At 43.4% G+C, this 21,281-nt stretch overlaps 1 protein-coding gene and 1 pseudogene across 4 annotated transcripts in view; one reads left to right on the forward strand and one right to left on the reverse strand.

The window, feature by feature from the left end:
• Window positions 1-782: 782 nt before the first annotated feature.
• On the reverse strand, window positions 783-1,525 carry LOC309832761 (S-phase kinase-associated protein 1-like; annotated as a pseudogene). The gene has a single exon. The product of its transcript is annotated as an S-phase kinase-associated protein 1-like (transcript).
• Window positions 1,526-7,560: 6,035 nt separating this feature from the next.
• Window positions 7,561-21,281, forward strand: part of ITCH (itchy E3 ubiquitin protein ligase) — a 123,719-nt gene continuing 109,998 nt past the window's right edge. For 2 of the 3 annotated variants that reach the window (XM_082671138.1, XM_082671139.1), the window contains exons 1-2: window positions 7,561-7,625; window positions 12,015-12,092. The gene's annotated coding sequence lies outside the window, so the exon portion shown is untranslated. Of the gene's footprint in view, window positions 7,626-12,014; window positions 12,093-19,528; window positions 19,552-21,281 lie in introns of those variants that run through there. The other variant, XM_082671140.1, reaches the window with a different exon arrangement.

Consider the following 21,281-nt stretch of genomic DNA (forward strand, 5'->3'; position numbering starts at 1 on the left):
ATTCTTAACCAATGCACCACCAGGGAAGTCCTTATTGCCCCTTTTTAAATGGGGTTGTTTGTCTTCTTATTATCAAGTTTTAAGAGATTTTTCTATGGAGGGTGTTTGGGGAGGGATGGATTGGGAGTTGGGGATTAGCAGATGCAAACTATTATATAGAGAATGGATAAACAAGCTTCCATAGTATAGCACAGGGAACTATATTTAATACCCTGTGATAAACCATAATAGAAAAGAATATGAAAAGGAATGCATATATATGTATAACTGAATCACTTTGCTGTACAGGAGAAATTAATGCAACATTGTAAATCAACTATACTTCAATAAAATAAAATTTTTAAAAATTACCATACCAAATTCTACCAAAATAGTTACCTATGAAATAATATGATGTCTGGTATTTGCTTCAAAAGAAGCCATCGGCAGAGGTAATAGATGAAAGCTATTGTTAATGAGTTGCTATTTGAAGCTGGGTGAAGCTGGAAATCCATTATACTATTTTCTTTTCTTTTATGTATCTTTGAAATTTTTCATAATGAAAAGTTTTTGTTGTTGTTTTCTATTTCAGACAAATTTTTGCAAGTTGTTTTATTTACAATGCCAACTTTTTGTGTGTGTGTGTTTTGTTTTGTTTTGTTTTCGGTACGCGGGCCTCTCACCGCCGTGGCCTCTCCTGTTGCGGAGCACAGGCTCCGGATGCGCAGGCTCAGCGGCCATGGCTCACGGGCCCAGCCGCTCCGTGGCACGAACCCGTGTCCCCTGCATCAGCAGGCGGACTCTCAACCACTGCACCACCAGGGAAGCCCTGTAAAATCATTTTTGATACTGAATGTCTTTCGAATCTCCTCAGCAATTTTCCCCTTGATCATACTGGCAACAGTCTTGCAGGTAACATCAAGCAAACCTTTGATGTCTAAGTAGTTTGCTGCCAGTATAAGCTCAAAAAGTGTTCCTTGGTCAACTTTCAGGAATTCTTGATCCCAAACAGGGATATCATCTGTTCGATTTTCTTTGCTCTCATCATCCTCAGGAGGAGGAGGACCATCCTTGTGGTGGGTGCACCACTGAATGACCTTTTTTAATATTGCTGCATTAACATTTGGCTAGGGGACTGGATCATCATCTCCTTCATCATCCATTCCCAAATTTTCCAACGTGGTCTTAATAGTCACAGATTGTTTTGCAATTTCAACATCAACTTCAAATATCTCTCCATCACAACTCTGCAACTTAACTGAAGGCATGGTGTTAGGATTCAAGGAGATGGCAGGCCAGAGGTTGATGAGAGCAGGGCGGCGTCTGCAAAAAGAAAAACACAAAAGCTGAGAACAAGGCCAACACCTGTTTTGTTTTTTTTTAATTAATTAATTTATTTGTTTTTATTTTTGGCTGTGTTCGGTCTTCGTTGCTGTGCGTGGGCTTTCTCTAGTTGCAGCGAGCGGGGGCTGCTCTACATTGCAGTGCGCGGGCTTCTCATTGTCGTGGCTTCTCTTGTTGCAAAGCACAGGCTCTAGGCCCGTGGGCTTCAGTAGTTGTGGCACATGGGCCCAATACTTGTGACCGGGCTTCAGTAGTTGTGGCACGTGGGCCCAATAGTTGTGGCTCGCAGGCTCAATAGTTGTGGCTCATGGGTTCTAGAGTGCAGGCTCAGTAGTTGTGGTGCACGGGCTTATTTGCTCTGTCGCATGTATGTGGGATTTTCTGGGACCAGGGCTCAAACCTGTGTCAGCTGCATTGGCAGGTGGATTCTTAACCACTGTACCACCAGGGAGGCCATTTTTTTGTTTTATTTGTTTGTTTGTTTTTTTATGGCCACTTTTGGTACCACCTAAAATCATTTTGTGTGCATCATCAGTCCACAACCCCTTGGAAGATACTGGCTTAAAGGATAAGAGTGAGGGCTCTAGAATCAGGCTGACCAAATTTGAATCCTGCTCCACCAGTTACTAGTTGATCTCAGGCAAGTCCCCAAACCTCTTTGGCACACAGCTGCCTCGTGTGAAAAATCAAGCACTAATTTTAATTGAACACTTACTATGGTCCTGTACTGTGTTAATGCTCTGTCATTTTATCCTCTCCACAACCCTAAGAGTTTAGTCCTGTTTCACAGTTGAGGAAGCAGCCTGAACACACGTGACTGAAGCATTTGACCTTTCAGGACCTGCCCCTCCTCCCTCCAAGTTTAGAAGGTCCTCCAGGACTGAAAACAAAGTCACATGTTCCTATATCTCTAATTGCAGCCTTTACCGCCTCTGAAGTTTACATGAGTCAAGGCTGAGTTCTAAGATTTCCCGGAGTTTCTGGTCTGATGACACCTTTCCATCTTGCATAATGTGACCTAGATGCTTGTCTCTTGATTCCATTTTTGCTTGAGGAATTTGCAGGCATGACTTTTTTTTTTTTTTTTTAAAGACAGGTATAATTCAGTTTAGGATAGACATTTCCAGTGAGAACTGTGGGCAAGAAGTGATTCTGGTCTGCAATCTGTAGCTATGGGCCAATGGGGCTTTCCTAGGAGAGGGACAACTTCATGTTTGAGAGCAAGAAAAGAGGTACTGAGGATAATGAACAAGACTAGGAGAAGCTCTGGCATGCTTTATATTATCTCAGGGAGTTCTTCAGTCCTGCAAATGCTCCTCTGAATCTAAATCCTCCCAAAAACTGGAGGAGGAGGTGCTGAGCACTTTTTATGGCTATTTATTACTGGTCCTTGGAGGCATTTAATTTCACTACCCCAATGGAGAAAGTGTATAAAGCCCTGGAAGTAGGGTTACCAAATAAAATACATGATACCCAATTCAATCTGAATTTTAGATAAACAATAAAAAAAAATTAGTGTAAGAATGTTACATGCAGCATTTGTCACATATTTATACTAAAAAATTATTAATTTTTTATTGCAATTCAGATTTAACTGAGCATCCTACTTATTGTTTTTTAAAGAACCATTTTGGTTTTTTGGTGTTGTTTTGGGTTTTTATAATTAATTAATTAATTTATTTATTTTTGACTGTGGTGGGTCTTCGTTTCTGTGCGAGAGCTTTCTCTGGTTGCGGCGAGCAGGGGCCACTCTTCATCGCGGTGCGCGGGCCTCTCACTATCGCGGCCTCTCTTGCTGCGGAGCACAGGCTCCAGACGCGCAGGCTCAGCAGTTGTGGCTCACGGGCCCAGTTGCTCCGAGGCATGCGGGATTCTCCCAGACCAGGGCTCGAACCCGTGTCCCCTGCATTGGCAGGCAGATTCTCAACCACTGCGCCACCAGGGAAGCCCCTTCCTACATTTTTATTTTCTAAATCTGGCAACACTACCTGGGAGGGAGGGCCTGAGGTGCCTAGGGACAGAACTTGTGTACCTCATTTTGCAGATGACAAAACAGTCTTTTTTAAAAAATAAATTTATTTATTTATTTAATTTTTGCCTGCATTGGGTCTTCACTGCTGCACGTGAGCTTTCTCTAGTTGCGGCAAGTGGGGGCTTCCTTGCAGTGCGCGGGCTTCTCATTGCGGTGGCTTCTCTTGTTGCAGAGCACGAGCTCTAGGCGCTCGGGCTTCAGTAGTTGGGCCGTGTGGGCTCAGTAGTTGTGGCTCATGGGCTCTAGAGTGCACGTTCAGTAGTTGTGGCACATGGGCTTAGCTGCTCCGTGGCATGTGGGATCTTCCCAGACCAGGGCTCAAACCTGTGTCCCCTGCCTTGGCAGGTGGATTCTTAATCACTGTGCCACCTGGGAAGTCACTTTTTTTTTTTTAAAAAATTTTATTTATTTATTTAGGCTGCGCCGGGTCTTAGTTGCGGCATGCAGGATCTTTTAGTTGTGGCATGTGGACTCTTAGTTGCATGCCGCAGCTGAGAGTCCACATGTCTAGTTCCCCGACCAGGGATCAAACCCAGGCCCCCTGCATTGGGAGTGTGGAGTCTTACCCACTGGACAACCAGTGAAATCCCAACAAAACAGTCTTAAAGAGGGAAAATGATGAGCCACGACCTCAGGTCTTCAGTGGTTTCTTCGGATCCAGATCTGAGGCTCCCACAAGCCCCATGCAGTGTCTTCTCTCCATCAACACACAGTTCTGCCACTTTTCAAGTGTTTCCCTTCCTCTGGCATTGAATGCAGAATGGCTCCAGGGAAATGGGGGACAGCAGCATGACTAGCAGTGTGACTAAGTGTTCTGCAGGGAAAGCCAGTAAGTGACAGGTGGCATGTGGGCTGCTGGGGTTTCTCTCCCCACTCCTTCCAGCTCTTCATCCCTGCTTCCTTCTCTCTCCAAAGGCCTGGGAAACTCCTTCCCTTGCTGGTGGGGGCCTCTCCCAGGCTTCCTGCCCCTGCTGTAGCAGGTCTGGGTCCTGTCTCAGTTTGACCTGGCTGTCCAAGGCAGAAGAGGGTATAGGTGGCTCAAGGCTCTATTAGCCACCAGTCCTACATTCTGACCAGGCCAAGACTAGACTGGCTTTTGGATCAGGGAACTTGGGAGCCAGAGCCACACAGCATGGGAGATGAGGAAATGCCCAGGCTGGAATTCTCTGCCCTTACCAACCCAGGTTCTCCTTGGAGAACCACCAACTAACTACTTACCCTGGATGTCCTAGAATCTTCACAACATCCTAGGAGGTAGTATCTATTATTCCTATTTAGAGATTTGGCCACTGAGGTTCAGGGGATTTCCCTAAAACCCCTGAAGTAACATGTTGATAGTCAGAACTAGCTCCTCCTTGATCTACGTGCCTCTGAAGAAGCCTGACATTAATTCTGCTAGGTTCTACCTCCCAGATCACAGCTAATCTACCCTAGGTATGAGCAAGAAGGTTAGGATATCATAGTCCACCCAGCATAGTGGTTCTCAAAATGTGATCCCTAGGCATCAACATCACCTGGGAATTGTTAGAAATGCAAATTCTTGGGCCTGATTCCAGAACTTCCTGACTTAAGAAATTCTGGGTGTGTTACTTGGCAATCTGGGTTTTAATAAGCCCTCCAGCTGATTCTGATGCACTCTAAAGTTTGAGAAGCTGGCATGTAGTAGAAAGAGATGCATTTTTGGAATAAAATTAGTATACATTTAAAACATATATTTGTTTTGTATATACTTTTCTTGACATATAATATACAGAAAAATATACATATCATAAATATGCAGCTTGATGAATTCTCACAAAGTGAACATGCCTGTGTACCAGCACCCAGGTCAAGACACAGAACATTTTTACCAGCCCCAAGAACCCCTTTTTTTTGTCTCCTTCCTGGTATTACCTTCCCTCAAAGGTAATCACTATCCTGACTTCAAACACCATACATTAGTTTTGCCTAACATTAGATAATTTAAAAATTGTATATGAAGACAGAATCTGGAGCGGACTTCGGTTGGATCCCTGGTTCCTGGCTGAGTGATCTGGACCATTCATCTAATTTCCTTGAGACTCATTTCCCTCTCTGTATAATGGGCATAAAAAATACCTCATACCTTAAAGGCACACTGTGTTCCCCAATCTTGCCTAGTGATAAGAATCACCTGGGGCACTAGTTAAAAAATCCGCATTTCCCCATTCTTTTTTTTTTTTTTTTTTTGCGGTACGCGGGCCTCTTACCGCCACAGCCCCTCCCGCCGCGGAGCACAGGCTCCCGGGTGCGCAGGCCCAGCGGCACGTGGGATCCTCCCGGACCGGGGCACGAACCCGCGTCCCCTGCATGGGCAGGCGGACTCCCAACCACTGCGCCACCAGGGAAGCCCTCCCCCATTCTTAATAGGACAAAAATTGGTTGGGGGTGCAGAGGTAATTTTTAAAAAAAATTGTTTTTTCTAAATTTATTCTTTTGTTTTTGTCATGTGGCGCTGTGCAGCTTGCAGAATCTTAGTTCCCCAACCAGGGACTGTACCTGCGCCCTCCACAGTGAAAGCGTGGAACCTAACCACTGGACTGCCAGGGAATTCCCTCTGCCCCCCAGTTTTTTTGTAAAAGCATAGATATATGGCACATAAATTGATAAACAGCATGTTTGTGATATTAAAATTTCATGAGGGAATTTAGGAAAAAATGTCTAGGACTTCCCTCGTGGTCCAGTGGTTAAACCTCCGTGCTTCCACTGCAGGGGGCACGGGCCTGGACCGGGAACTAAGATCCCGCATGCTGCATGGGGCGGCCAAAAAGAGAAAAAAAATGTAAAAATGTTCCTTACAGAGATGATAATTTCAAAAAAAGGTGAGAAACACTGCCTACCACAGTGATTCTCCAAGTGTGGTCTGTGGTTAAAAATGCAAAATCTGAGGCTTGACCTCAGAGTTACCAAATTGGAAATCCTGGGGGTGAGGCCCAGCAAACTATGGTTTAAGTCCTGCGCTTGATTCTGATGGGCACTAGAGTTTGAGAACCATTGCGCTAGAAATGTGAATGGGGTGGGGTTATAGGAATCTGTATGTTTAACAAGCTCTCCTAAGGTACATTGCAGGAAACAATGACATGGAGGATTTGAAAGTATTTGAAAAGTGTAAGTGACTTTACAGATGGTAAAATACTATTTTCATTAAGAGGAACACGCTAAACAATAATAGCAAAGGTCACTAATTACTAAGCACTTAGTTGTGCCTTTGAGTCCACTTGCACAGCCTGTTCTCACAACCCATGACGGAAGTTAAGAGGTTGGACTCTGAAACCAGACTGCCTGGGTTCTTATCCAACTTGTGACTTGGTTTGTGCATCTGTAAAGTGAGGAAAATGAAGGTACTTCCCTCATAGATTTGTTTTGAGGATTAAAGAATCTTATTGATCAGGGGACTTCCCTGGTGGTCCAGTGGGTAAGACTCCATGCTCCCAATGCATGGGGCCCGGGTACCATTCCTGGTCAGCGAACTAGATCCCGCCTGCATGCCACAACTAAGAAGTCCACACGAAGTCCACATGCAGCAACTAAGACCCTGCATACCACAACTAAGACCCCACGCAGCCTAAATAAATAAATGTGTTAAAAACCAAAAAAGAATCTTATTGATCAGCTCTTAGAACACCTGCCATGTTGGCACCACTTACGTTTAAGCTGTTTTCATCATCCCTAAGTGCACCCTGTTAAAAGGTGGAGTTGAATCCAATCAATGCAACTCCTGAGTGTACTTTCCTAAGGACTAAGCTACAGTTCAGTGGTTCTCAAAGTGTGATCTCCTACCAGTAGTACACCAGAGAGCTTGTCCGAAATGTAAATTATTAGGTCCTATCCCAGATCTGATGAATTAGAAACCCTGGGGGTGGGGCCCAGTAGTCTTAAGTTTTAACAAGCCCTTCAGGTGATTCTGATGCACGCTAGAGTTTTGGATCCGCAGCTACAGCTTTTAGAGGTTCTGGTGTGTGATTAGGAGGGTTTTCAAAAAAAGCCTAGAGGTACTGGAAGCAATCCAAGCGTCCCTCCCACCTGACTGAGCGCAAACCCCGATTTAGCTGCGCTCATCAGCCTCTGCGAGCTCTTCCTGCCGGCAGCGGGCTAGTGCGCAAGACCTTCTGGGGCTTGTAGGCCGGATCGCTCTCGAGCTGGAGGCGCCTGCGTGTTGGCCGCCAACTCGCTCTAGTAGCTGTGGTCCGGGCTGGGGACCGGCTGCCATCTTAGTCGAGGGACGCAAGAGTCGCCGCCGCCCCGAGTCCCGGTAAAAACCCGTGGGCGGACTGGAGGCAGTTCTGGGGAGAGGGAGGGTCCTGCATAAGCGTGTCCGAGGAGAACGAGGGATGGAGGAGTGCGGCGCGTCAGTCGGGACCCCAGAGCCGCGGCTGTTTCCTCTTCCCTCAGAGCCGGTGCCCGTGGGGGGCGCGGGGAGCTCGGGCTAGTGGCAGGGGCCCGGCGGGGGTCGGGGTGGGTCGGCTGGACGCACCCAGCGGCCACTCTTGGGCTCAGGCGTCCGGAGCCCCTAGCCTTACGGGCGCCAACTTATGAGAGGACTGGGCCGCAGTGGGCGCCCGCAGGGTCTGGCCCCGAGCCCCTCAGCCCCGCCCGGGGGCCACTCTGCCGCGGCCCGGCCTACGCGCGGGGCCGGGCGGCAGCGGCAGGCGCGGGCGACGTGGCCCTGCGAGGGGCGGTGGCCGGGCCCACCTGCCACCCGCTGCCCTTCCCGAGACTTTTTGGAGCCCCCACTCGCGAGAGGGGCCCAGTACAGCGGCTGCCTCTCTTCTCTCTTCCACTCCCCTCCTCCCTCCATTGTCCCCCAGCATGGTGGTCCCGGCCCCGGCGTCCTCCTCCGCGCCCGCTGTCGGCGCGGAGTTTTGCAGACGTGGAGCTGTCAGTGTCCTTCCTCCTGAGAGTGCCCTTTTCTTTAGTGGAGAGAAGAAAAAAAGTAGCCGTGATGAGGACATGACTTAGGGGTGACTAAGTGGGGAACTCAAGTTTTCAGACTTAGCTCCGGGCCGCGACTCAAAGAGAGATAAACACACGGTTTTTTTGCCCCAGGTAGACGTTGGGCCCCAAGTTAGCGATGTAACCAGGTGAATTTGCAAACTACCCGAAATCCACGGTTCGCAGCAACAACTCAGCTTGTTGTCTTGGTTATATTCATATCTTAATCTTGTTAGATTTTCTGCCATTATTCAACAGCTTCATTATACTTTTTTGGGAGTGAGGGGTGGGGAAGGACGAGTGGGATTTTTCTTTGAAAATTAACGAGGCACTTGAGCCAGACACCTATCATTGTACTTAGTTGGGGTCTCGCATGTATTCCTAACATAATTAGGTCTTAAGGAAGTACTAAAGGCAGTGTATTTCCACCCTGAAAATGGGCTAAGGATTTGTTTCTCAGCCGAAGTAAAGTTCTCATGGCAGCTCTGTTGAGAGGCTTCACTGTGTATTCATAGGTTTACTCAAGGTACGATTACTTCATTTTTAAGATTTAGAAATGAAGGTGGAAATTCACCTGCTTTTTTGAACAGTGAATGTAAATTTTTTGGAGTGTGAGTCCAAAAGGAATTCCTTCATCTTCAGCATATGAGTCAAGTCAGCAAGGATATGATATGTAATAAACAAGTGCAGAATACTTCTTCAGTGTATTCTAGAATAAATCATTTCTACATTAGTTAAAGAACTATCTTTACACCTATTGGAAGAGACAAACCACTAGCCCCCAAATTTGACCATTAGAATAATTAGGGGAGCTTTTGAAAAGTAGAAATTTCAGGGCCTCATTCCCTGAGATTGATTTAATACCTTTGGGTTAAAACTTGCCTCAGGCAATTCTGATGGTCTTAGGAACCATTGAGACAAACAATACTTTGGATAAACCAAAAAGCTTTGAGACAGTAGAGGAGGTAACCAGTTGTGTCCCGGTTGACCTGAGAAGGAGGAAGGATCTGCTTCTGGACCTAAGTTGGGTGTTAGGTGATGAGTAGGATGGGGATTGTGATGGGGAAAGGGAAGGAGGGCAGACAGAGGAAACACCTTAATACTGTGCGTAAATGGGAGAGGATTGTGGAAGAAAAAGAGAGCAGGGAGTGGGATGGGGAAGGAGAGCACTGTGGATGTGAGGCCAGAAAGGTAAAAGGCTACTATATGAAAAGTTCTAAGTATAATGCAAAAAAACTTGTTTTATGTTGTTAGCAATAGATACACATTTTTGAACAGGGAAGTGATATGAGTAGATGTTTGCTTTAGAAAAATTGCTTTGGTGACAAGAGTGAAAAAGGATGGAAGAGTGGCTGTTGCAGAGGTCTAAGTGAGAAGTGAAAGGCTTGACCTTGTAGAGAGGCTGTGGGGATGATCAAGGGATTGGATTTAGTTCTTTACTAGTGCAGTATTGTTGCCCTGTTTTTGTATGAGGATTTCTTTAGGACTCGTCTGGGTAAAAGGTTCCTTTTCTGTCAAAAGAACCCATTAACAAATCAGAATAATATTGATAGGTTATGTATGTTAATGGTATCAGAATGTATTGTTCTTTAGCATCCTTGATCAGGTGCAATTTGTAGAATTTGGAGATTAGACTGAAATTTATGACTATCAGTACTATTGATTTAAGCTTGTTGGAAGTGTTTTTCTCCCACCCTCAGAAACTTGGTTGTAGAATTTTAGAGTTGGAAGAGATTGTAGAGATTATCTACAGTCTGCAGTGGCAGATATATTTTGTTTTATGGGCCAACTTTCATTTGAAGTAGCTACCAGAGCCCTGTGTTGAGAAGGATTTTGATCTTATGCATTCTCTGGGAAAGTGAGTTATGATTGATTAGTGATTCCTCCTGTAGACACTAGTTATCTAATGGGTAGTATATGTGCCAGGTATATGCTGTTCTTAGACTAGTCCAACCTGTTAGTTTTCTGTTTGTTTAAAAAAAAAAACTGGGACTTCCTGGTGGCACAGTGGTTAAGAATCCGCCTGCCAATGCAGCCTCCAAGCCCTGGTCCGGGAAGATCCCACATGCCGAGGAGCAACTAAGTCCGTGTGCCACAACTACTGAGCCTGCACTCTAGAGCCCACAAGCCACAACTACTGAGCCCGTGTCACAGCTACTGAAGCCCACACACCTAGAGCTCATGCTCTGCCACAAGAGAAGCCACCATAAAGAGAAGGCTGTGCACCACAACGAAGAGTAGCCCCCGCTCGCTGCAACTAGAGAAAGCCCGCATGCAGCAACGAAGACCCAACGCAGCCAAAAATAAATAAATTTAAAGAAGAAAAAAAAAACTAGTTAAGAATCAGAGCTAGAAATAGAACCAAGTTTTGTAACTTGTAGCCTCTTCTCCAGTGTATCAAGATGAATATGTGCTAGTAAAGAGCTTTTGGTATTAGACCAAAAGAAAAAAAGTATTTCTAGCCTGAGCCTCTTCACTGTTTAGTTAAGAGTTTAACAAGGAACTTTGGCCTAGAAGTGAGTTTTGTTGTATTCATTCTGGCTTAAGAAATTTGTGTTGGGACTTCCCTGGTGGCGCAGTGGTTAAGAATCCGCCTGCCAGTGCAGGGGACACGGGTTCGAGCCCTGGTCCGGGAAGATCCCACATGCTGTGGAGCAACTAAGCCCGTGTACCACAACTACTGAGCCTGCGCTCTAGAGCCTGTGAGCCACAACTGCTGAGCCCGCATGCCACAACTACTGAAACCCACGCACATAGAGCCTGTGCTCCGCAACAAGAGAAGCCACCTTAATGAGAAGCCCGCGCACTGCAATGAAGAGTAGCCCCCTACTCACCGCAACTAGAGGAAGGCCGTGCACAGCAACAAAGATCCAACGCAACCAAAAATAAATAAATAAATTTATTAAAAAAAAAAGAAATTTGTGTTAGTACTCATAGGAAATAGTGTTCCCCCCTCCCCCCCGGCTTCCTTTCTTGTTCCTCACTCTTCTGTTTTGGGTTTTGGGGATTGGTTTCCTTTATATGAATTAAGGCAAAAGTGTATAAAGGTTTTTCCCCCCCCCTCCTATATTATAGCACCTGGTCAAATTCTGGGCTCATAATAAGCACTCAGTAAAGGCATGTTGATTTTTGTGGCTGTAAATGATACTGGCTTTGAGTCAATATAAATTAGCAAGGGGGCGGGTTGCAGAACTGAATTGCAGCATTCTCTGGTTGAGAGGTCAACCCTCAGCTAAAAATGTTGGGTTGGAAACTAGCCTCACGACTAGAAGTAGTTAACCAGAAGCTGTTCCTTGCCTCTGTCCTCTTTCAGTCTAGCAGTGTACTGTCCTTGGAGAACTACTGCCAACTCAGCTCTTTACTTCTTTTCAGAACTGGCTATACTCTGATCCTTGGAGTACTTTTCTTTTCTTATCCCTAGGAGCTTCCAAGTTGCAAGGATAGTCCTTACTGTGACCCCAATAGAGTATGTGTTTATATGGCCATCCTCGTTTTGCCATGTAGCCGTATGCAGGTGGGGGTCACCCCTTACAGAATGTGAGTCATTTTCTCCCCGACTCACCTTCTTATCCTGCCTGCTCCATCAAAAATTATCTGTGCCATGAAACTTTTTAAAGGACATTGTGCTGTCAGATTCCTGAGGTCATTGCTGATCTGATGTGTTTAACCATAGGAATAATGTGTTAATGGACCCTCCTTCCTCTCTCAGGTAACATGCATTTAACAGTGGCCTTCTGGAGACAGCGCCTTAACCCAAAGAAGTGACTTCAAACAGTGAAAACTTCAGGTATGGTGGCGTGCCTGTGAGAGAGATTGGGGGGCAAGAATGTTGCTGAGGGTGAGCCCTGGTCATATTAACAGCTGTGAGGAGGTATGGGGAGACACCAGTGTTCATGCTGGCTAAATCAGTTGGTTGAAGAAATAGACATTTCTACCTGGACCTGAAACCCAAAGCTGCCTTTAGAAGGATTAGCCATATTGTACAATGTGAGCCACATTGTACTGTTAATTTGAGTCCTGAGGACTGACTTTTCTGTTTTTCTAGCTTCCCTAGACATACATAAACTTTTCCCACTTGTGCTATTTTATAAACATTTATCTCTGTATACTTGTCCAGACATGTGCATGTATATGGTTAAAAAGTATAGGAATTAAAAAGAAGACAATATGGTTCAGTGGAAAAAGAATAGAGGACTTGGAAAGAAAAGGTCTGGGTTTTGATTTGATTTTGCCACTGACAAACTGATAGTTGGCAAATTACTTAATATTGACAGGACTTAGTTTATATATCTGTAAAATAGATGTGTTGATTCCTACCTGCCTCCCTGGCATTGTTGTGAGGATCAAATATTGGGTTGGCCAAAAAGTTCTTTCGTTCTTTTTCTGTAAGATGTTATGGAAAAACCCAAACAAACTTTTGGCCAACCCAATAAAATAATACATATTAAATCTTTAGAAAAAAAATGAATTCACAGCTTAAGGCATTATGTAGATCTACAAGGTGGGAGGAGTTGGCAATAATATTTAAAAGGAAAGCAGGACAGGACAGATGCACTTTAAAAGATCAGGAGAGGAAAAAAAATAAAAGATCAGGAGAGAGAAAAGGAAGACTACTGGTTAAGAATAAAAGTAGAGCATAGGAAAAGTCAAGCAGTAAGAGAATAGGGGGTGAATGAAGTAGAGCACGTGAATTGGTTGGTGAGAAAGCTGAATAGGAAGAGAGGATCCCTTTCATTTGCCTAACCCTAACCTTGCAACTGTTGTCATTACCACCTTTCTTCATATGTGTCTTATCCATACTGGGCTTCTTGTCTCCACTGTAAACGTCATAATAATAAAATGTTTATTATTCATTCAACTGTGTGACCCTTTGTGTTTAGCGTATATTTTTGTTAACAAATTGCCTTATAAATGCCAAGAGACCAAGGCTGTGACTTGCTTATTATGGTATCCCATGTCACTGCTATAATCAAATATGTGCTTAATCTGTTTTTTTTTTTAATAATTATAGAGAGAAAAGAAGGAGATAGGCTGCTTTGTGAGAGTTACTAGGGAAGGGAAGTGGTAAGAGGAAAAGTAGATAAATAAGAGATAGTAAGAAAAATTCTCAGGATAATGAAAGGAAAGACATGAAAATGAGAAAAATATGTAGAACAAGGGAAAAAGATGGTGTTATCTGCAGTTAATGGAACAAGGCAAATTTCATATCTTTAATGGTGATATAATACCTCACAAAAAGTTATGTGCTGGGAAAGATCATTCTCCATACCAAATATCTTTAAAATATTTCTAAAAGTATCCACTTCATCCTGAGCTCACAGAGTAGTTCTTTGTGGAAAGAAAACTGGGCCAATATTCAGGAGACATGGGTTCTGGCCTTGGTATTGCTTGTTACTTAAATTCTGTGATCTTGAGCAATTCGCTTAAATCTCTCTGGACTGCATTACTTGTCTGTTGAAAGCATGAACACAATGCTCTCTCCTAGCTCATTGATTATTCTCTGTGCTTCATATGCCAGCTCACTAATTTTTCAGGGCTTTGTTGATACAATATAGGACTGGTCTCAGGAAAGCTTATAATAGGACTTCATAAAATCCAGTGCTTTATAAATGAGAAGCCATTTTATTTAAGTTCTATTTTATTTATTTATTTATTATTATTATTTTTTTGGCTATGCTGCATGGCTTGCGAAATCTTAGTTCCCCAACCAGGGATTGAACCATGCCTCCTGCAGTAGAAGTGTGGAGTTCTAACCACTGGACTGCCAGGGAATTCCCTTAAGTTCTACTTTAAACATTGGTAGAGAGACTTACAGGAAATCTAAGTATAGGAATGTTAAGTTTGTAATACTCAGTAAGCATTTATTGAGCCCCTGTTATGCTAGGTCCCAGAGGGTACTCTGCCTCAAGGATTTTGTTTTTGTCAGGAAAACAAACTTGTTCACCGGTAATTATTGTAAACAGCAAGATGATAAATGATATAATAAGGATTTTGTTGCACTGCAATTTAAGATACTTGGATATCTTGGTTCCTTTAATATAATTGAATATATGCTAACTGCTGCTTTGTGCTAGGCATTGCAGGGACTCATGGAAAAAGCAGTCCCTGCCTTCAAGAAACTTGCAGTTTTTTTCACATCTGCAGACTGTTTACCCAAATATATATAACCTTCTACTCCAGGAGAGAGAAGGATTTTTGTACTGAATCACTTTGTATTTTTTTTTTTTTTTGCGGTACGTGGGCCTCTCACTGTTGTGGCCTCTCCTGTTGCGGAGCACAGGCTCCAGACGCGCAGGCCCAGCGGCCATGGCTCATGGGCCCAGCCGCTCCGTGGCATGTGGGATCTTCCCGGACCGGGACACGAACCCGTGTCCCCTGCATCGGCAGGTGGACTCCAACCACTGCACCACCAGGGAAGCCCCTAAAATTTAGTCTTTGATTCTTCGTTCCAGAGAGTCCGTTCAGTTGGTCACAGAGGAAAGTATGGTAGGGAATCATATTGTAGGGGTTAACAGTATGTACTGGAGTTAGATTGTCTGATTTTGAATTCTGGCTCTACCGTGTCCTGGCAGTATGACCTTGGCCAAGTTGCTTAACTTCTGTTTTGTTTGTTTAATTTATTAATTTTATTTATTAAGTTTTTGGCTGTGTTGGGTCTTTGCTGCTGTGCATGGGCTTTCTCTATAGTTGCGGCAAGCGGGGGCTACTCTTCATTTCGGTGTGCGGGCTTCTCATTGCGGTGTCTTCTCTTGTTGCGGAGCACGGGCTCTAGGCCTGCGGGCTCAGTAGTTGTGGCTCGCGGGCTCTAGAGTGCAGCTCAGTAGTTGTGGTGCTCGGGCCTAGTTGCTCTGCGGCATGTGGGATCTTCCCGGACCAGGGCTTGAACCTGTGTCCCCCACATTGGTAAGCAGATTCTTAACCACTTTGCAACCAGGGAAGCCCTGCTTAACTTCTTTGTGCCTTAGTTTCCTCATCTGTAAATTGAGAATAATAGTAACATGTATCCATAGGGTTGTTGTGTGGACTAAATGAGATAATGTATTTTTGCTTGAACAATAGTTGGCTCAAAATAAGCAGGAAATGTTAATTGCCAGTATTACTGTTGTTATTATCACATTATCATCATCACCAACCTTGTCCTTCTTAAAATTATCTTCTTAATTTATTAATTCATTCAGTAAATTTATCTAGGGTGAGCACTGTAAAGTCAAATGCCTACAAGGGCTAGATGAACATTTTAAACAGTAATGATAGATCAGATTGGGACTTAAGTGATTTAGGGAATTCATGTCACTCCAGTGAGGCAGCTGTTATGCAGCTTTGGCCCACTTTATTTTTTTTAATTGAGGTGAAATTCATCATTTAAAAATATATAATTCAATGTTGGCTCACTGTTGATCTGGCAGGGGGCTGAGGGGGGGTGGCGTGTAGACAGAGTGTGGCCTGAACATCTTAACTTTTTTCTGAACAGAAGCTAGAATTCCAGATTTTGAGAGAAATTTTTATTTTTAAATGTTGGCAACTTAATGAATTCATAAAAAACTCTGTGAGCCAAGCAAATCACCACTGTGGGCAGGATTTGTCTTGTGGGTTGCCATTCTGCAGCCTCTGATCTGGGGCTCAATTTTTTGCAGCATAACCCATGTTCCCTGCCCTCTGGGAAGAAAGTCCTTACCCACATAGGGATTTTTAAAATTCAAGGGATACCTTAGAGAAGTCTAGGGCTGAATGAGGAGTATATAGAATAATTAAGGCAAAGAGGAGGAGAGAAGTTATTTAAAACTGGGATTCAGAATGGGCAAAATGGCAGGAATGGACTTGAGATGGTGGAAGTACAGTGAATTTAGATTAATCTGAAGAGGGTTTGTGTGGTCCGCGTAAGAAGAGAAAGTTTGGAAAAATTAAGAGACAAGTGTAGGGGCAGAAAAAATTTCTCTTCTTCCCTTCTAGGTTCTTTGACTGGTCTAATCATTGATATAAGACAGATTAACAGGAGAAAAACAAATTTCCTAAATATGGTATGGGAGCCCCATAAAAGTATGAGACCCGAAGGGCAGCCACCTAATAGAGGCTTATATGAACATCCTGACCTAAGGGAAGGGGTAGGGGTCTGGGGATACAAAAGGAAGAGGAGAGGAGATGTTTGGAAAATAAGGTTGCCTTGATGTGCGGGTAAGTTTCTTAGGTAAAAAGATATCTCTGGCAATAGTTCTCTTCTTGATACAGGCCTCCTTTCCAGTGTAAATTTAGGCAGTTGAGGGGGAGGTAAAGAGCTTTTACTGAATCTGCTGAGTTTTGATTGTTTTTAGCTCAAAATAATCCTTATGCCAAAGTAGCATATTTTGGGGTGAAAAATTCTGCTCCCCTTCACCAGCCTTTTTATTTTGGGATAACCTTATTTTGGGATAACCTTAAGTCTTGTTGACTGACAGGATGAAATGGTATTTTATGAAGATTTATTCGGTAATATTGAGGTCTACAGTATTTAACTAGGGTTGGTAGTGTCTGGAGGTAGGGAGAGCAGGCTAGGGAGGTGGTAGTGAGAATGGAAAGTGAAAGACAGAAGCTTGTATTTGGGTCACTCTGTGACAGTAGGACCCTGCAGTAAAGAGGGCAAATTTTGAAAGCTTTTCCCATATTCATTCTTCTGTAAAAAAAAACTGGGATATGTGAGGATAATACTAAAGAGGCTATCCCTCTTTTTTTTTTGGCTGCGTTGAGTCTTTGTTGCTGCGCGCAGGCTTTCTCTAGTTGCGGTGAGTGGGGACCACTCTTTGTTGCAGTGCACGGGCTTCTCATTGTGGTGGCTTCTCTTGTGGAGCACAGACTCTAAGCCTGTGGGCTTCAGTAGTTGTGGCTCACGGGCTCTAGAGCACAGGCTCAGTAGTTGTGGCGCATGGGCTTAGTTGCTCCGTGCCATGTGGGATCTTCCTGGACCAGGGCTCGAACCCGTGTCTCCTGCATTGGCAGGCCGATTCTTAACGACTGCGCCACCGGGGAAGTCCTATCCCTCTTTTTTCATGTTGTGGATCTTCATTACTCAGCCCCAGCACCCTCTTTAATGATGGATCACGTACATAGTCTTATGATTTCCCAGCTTCATAAGAATAGAAAAGGAAGAAGTAAAGTAGTTCAACTGCTTATTACATTTCTAGTTTCACATTTTTGGTCAGCTCAGTTAATCTCTGAGGAGTTTATGTAGACTTCAGTTTTGGGGTTTTTTTCGTGTTTTTTTTTAGACTTCAGTTTAAACATGGAATTTTTGTATTTAACAAGGTTTGGAAACACTAACAAAAGATTTTTTCATGTAAAAAATGTAGAATTTTGTTGCAGAAACTTGACAAAGTAATTAATTTATGATTTAGAATGTTTAAAAAAACTGATAAATGTAGAAAGGTGGAATGTGTTTATTTTGTATAATCAGAGAAAGTGATTTTTAGGATTTAATTTTCACCAGGCCTTTTGTTCTGTTTATACTTTCTCATGAAAATTTTCTTGACATACACAGGAAGGTTAATTCCTTATTCTTGACTAAAATGCAAAATGTAGTTATTGTAAGTAGTCTTTTTTTTTTTTTTGCGGTACACGGGCCTCTCACTGTTGCGGCCTCTCCCGTTGCGGAGCACAGGCTTCGGACGCGCAGGCTCAGCGGCCATGGCTCACGGGCCCAGCCGCTCCGCGGCATGTGGGATCCTCCCTGACCGGGGCACAAACCCGTGCCCCCTGCATCGGCAGGTGGACTCTCAACCGCTGCGCCACCAGGGAAGCCCTGTAAGTAGTCTTTTTAGAAAGTAATTTGAATAGTGTGTTAGATATAGCCTGAGCATTCAGAATATTTGAGATAGTAACATTTCCCTCATTGATGAATAAGAATACTGAACTGGGCCTATGAAAAGTAGACAGAGTTGCCGCCATCATAGATATGCAGCAACAGCGTCAAATTGAGCTAAATTTAAGTCTCATTTAATGGAAAAGGGATTTGTTTTTTGTTCCTTGAACTTTTGAAGCATGGTCTAACCTAGATTTTGGAGTTCATTTGTTCTGAAAATTAAAAGGGATTTTTAGGTGGCTCATTTAATTATAGGTCTTCTATGGAAGGAAAAGAACGTGGAAGAGGGATTAGCTGCATTTGTTTCTGTGGAAAGCTAGTAGTCAAAGGGAAATCCTAGATTATCTTTTTTTTCCCTTGAATTTTTGGAAAGAAAGACTTACTATAGGTCTTAATTAAAAACTGTATTATGTATGTATTGAAATGTGCAGAACCTAGGTACTGCTGCTTTTCCTTGTCCAGAATATTGCTGACATTGATCTGCAGTCATCTATTCTCTCTTTGTCTTTATTTCATCTTGTTGGGGTTTTAGGAGAGTATGGAGATGTAGCACATATGTTCAGTCTGCCCTGTTTGATTTTACTATGTAAATTGATGTTTTCATTTGTAAGGGGCAAAGAAAATGATGAACTTATCTGTCCTGATTATTTTTTGTTTGCTATTGTGGTAAAATATGCATAACAAAATTTACAGTTTTAACCATTCTTAAGCGTTCAGTTCAGTGACATTAAATCTATTCACATTGCTGTACACCTATTACCATGCATCTCCAGAATTTCATCATTCCAAACTGAAACTCTGCACCTATTACTAAGCAATAACGCCATTCCCCTCCTCTAGTCCCTGGTTACCACTATGCTAATTTTTGTCTCTGTAGAATTTGACTATTCTAGGTACCTCATGTAAGTAGAATCATACAATGTTTGTCCTTTGTGGCTGGCTTATTTAACTTACCACAGTGTCTTCAAAGTTCATGTTGTAGTATGTTCCAGAATTTCATTCTTTTAAAAAGCTGAGGGCTTCCCTGGTGGTGCAGTGGTTGTGCGTCCGCCTGCCGATGCAGGAGACACGGGTTCGTGCCCCGGTCCGGGAAGATCCCACATGCCACGGAGCGGCTAGGCCCGTGAGCCATGGCCGCTGAGCCTGCGTGTCCAGAGCCTGTGCTCCGCAACGGGAGAGACCACAACAGTGAGAGGCCCGTGTACCGCAAAAAAAAAAAAAAAAAAAAAAGCTGAATAATATTCCATTCTATGTGTATATCACATTTTGTTTATCATTTCATCTATTGATGGACATTTGGGTTACCTTTTGGCTATTGTGAATAATGATGCTGTAAATGTGGCTGTATAAATATCTGTTTGAGTCTCTCCTTTCGGTTCTTTTAGGTATATTCCCAGACGTGGAATCAGTGGATCAAGTAGGAATTCCAGGTTTTTTTGGTTGTTGTTTTTAAATTTATTTTTTTATTGAAGTATAATTGTTTTACAGTGTTGTTAATTTCTGCTGTATAAGCAGAGTGACTCAATTATGCACATATATACTTTTTTTTTTTTTTTTTTTGCGGTACGCGGGCCTCTCACTGTTGTAGCCTCTTCCGCTGCGGAGCACAGGCTCAGCGGCCATAGCTCACGGGCCCAGCCGCTCCGCAGCATGTGGGATCCTCCTGGACCGGGGCACAAACCCGTGTCCCCTGCATCGACAGGTGGACTCTCAACCACTGTGCCACCAGGGAAGCCCTATACATTCTTTTATATATTGTTTTCCATTATGGTTTATCCCAGGATATTGAATGTAGTTCACTGTGCTATACAGTAGGACCTTGTTGTTACTAATTCCATGTTAATTTTTTTAGGATCCACCACCATTTTTTCTGCAGCAGCTATACCATTTTACATTCCCACCAGCAGTTCGCAAGAGTTCCAATTTTCTACACCCACGCCAACATTTCATTTGTTTTCTTTTCTTCAAAGAATAGTCATCCTGATGGGAGAAGTGGTATCTCATTGTGGTTTTTATTTGCATTTCTCCAGTGCTTAGTGATATTGAGTGTCTTTTCATGTGCTATTTGTATATCTTTTTTGGAGAAATGTCTGTTCAATTCCTTTGCCCATTTTTTGATTGGGTTGTTTGGTTTTTTGGTGTCTTAATTATCTTGTAGGCTGCAGCCTACCTCTTCTGGGTCTTGTGCTAGTCGTCCTCTTTTCCTGTGTTGACAAAGCAGCTAGAACCATTCTCTAATATATAGTCCCTCAGTAAATGAATGTTTGATAAAATGTTAAAAGTAGTGCTTTCTGGAAAGCTGAAGGTTGGTTGGGGCACGACCTTCATTTCTCTAGTTTTGGAATTCTCTATTCTCTTTTAACCATTTACTTGGTGGGGTAAACATTTATAAAGGATAGGGAAAGAAGTCTCTGTGTCATCCAAGTTTTATTTTATTTCTATTTATTTATTTAAAAAATATATGTATTTATTTATTTATGGCTGCGTTGGGTCTTCGTTGCTGCAGGCGGGCTTTTTCTCTAGTTGTGGCGAGCAGGGGCTACTCTTCGTTGCGGTGCGTGGGCTTCTCATTGCAGTGGGTTCTCGTTGCGGAGCACGGGCTCTAGGCATGTGGGCTTCAGTAGTTGTGGCTCGTGGGCTCTAGAGTGCAGGCTCAGTAGTTGTGGCGCACGGGCTTAGTTGCTCCGCGCCGTGTGGGATCTTCCTGGACCAGGGCTCGAACCCGCGTCCCCCGCACTGGCGGGTGGATTCTCAACCGCTGCACCACCAGGGAAGCCCCCCAAATTTTATTTTGGAGAAGGAAAATATGGGATCTTGTTAAAAGAAATTTGGCTCTTAGAGGACTTGCTCTTCCTGTTTGCCTAAGGAAATATGAATCAGGCTGAGGTATCCAGACAAAGGTTTAATTTTTTGTAATTCTGAAGGGAAAAAGTCTGTTTTAATTATTTCAGTGATTACTTGATTTTGTGTGATGATTTGGAATTTCTTATTTTGAGACTGTGCTCTTTGGTAGGGTTCTTTTTGTTTTTGTTGAAGAGGGGTTTGGGAGTGGTCCTAAACTCAATATATATTTTAATAATTTTGAAAAGGACCAAACTGAATAAGTTCAAGTACAACAATGACATAAGTATTTTTTTTCATTTGTTT

The sequence above is a fragment of the Grampus griseus genome, assembly GCF_964374135.1.
Source record: "Grampus griseus genome assembly, chromosome: 14".
In the NCBI taxonomy this organism is placed as follows: Eukaryota; Metazoa; Chordata; class Mammalia; order Artiodactyla; family Delphinidae; genus Grampus; species Grampus griseus.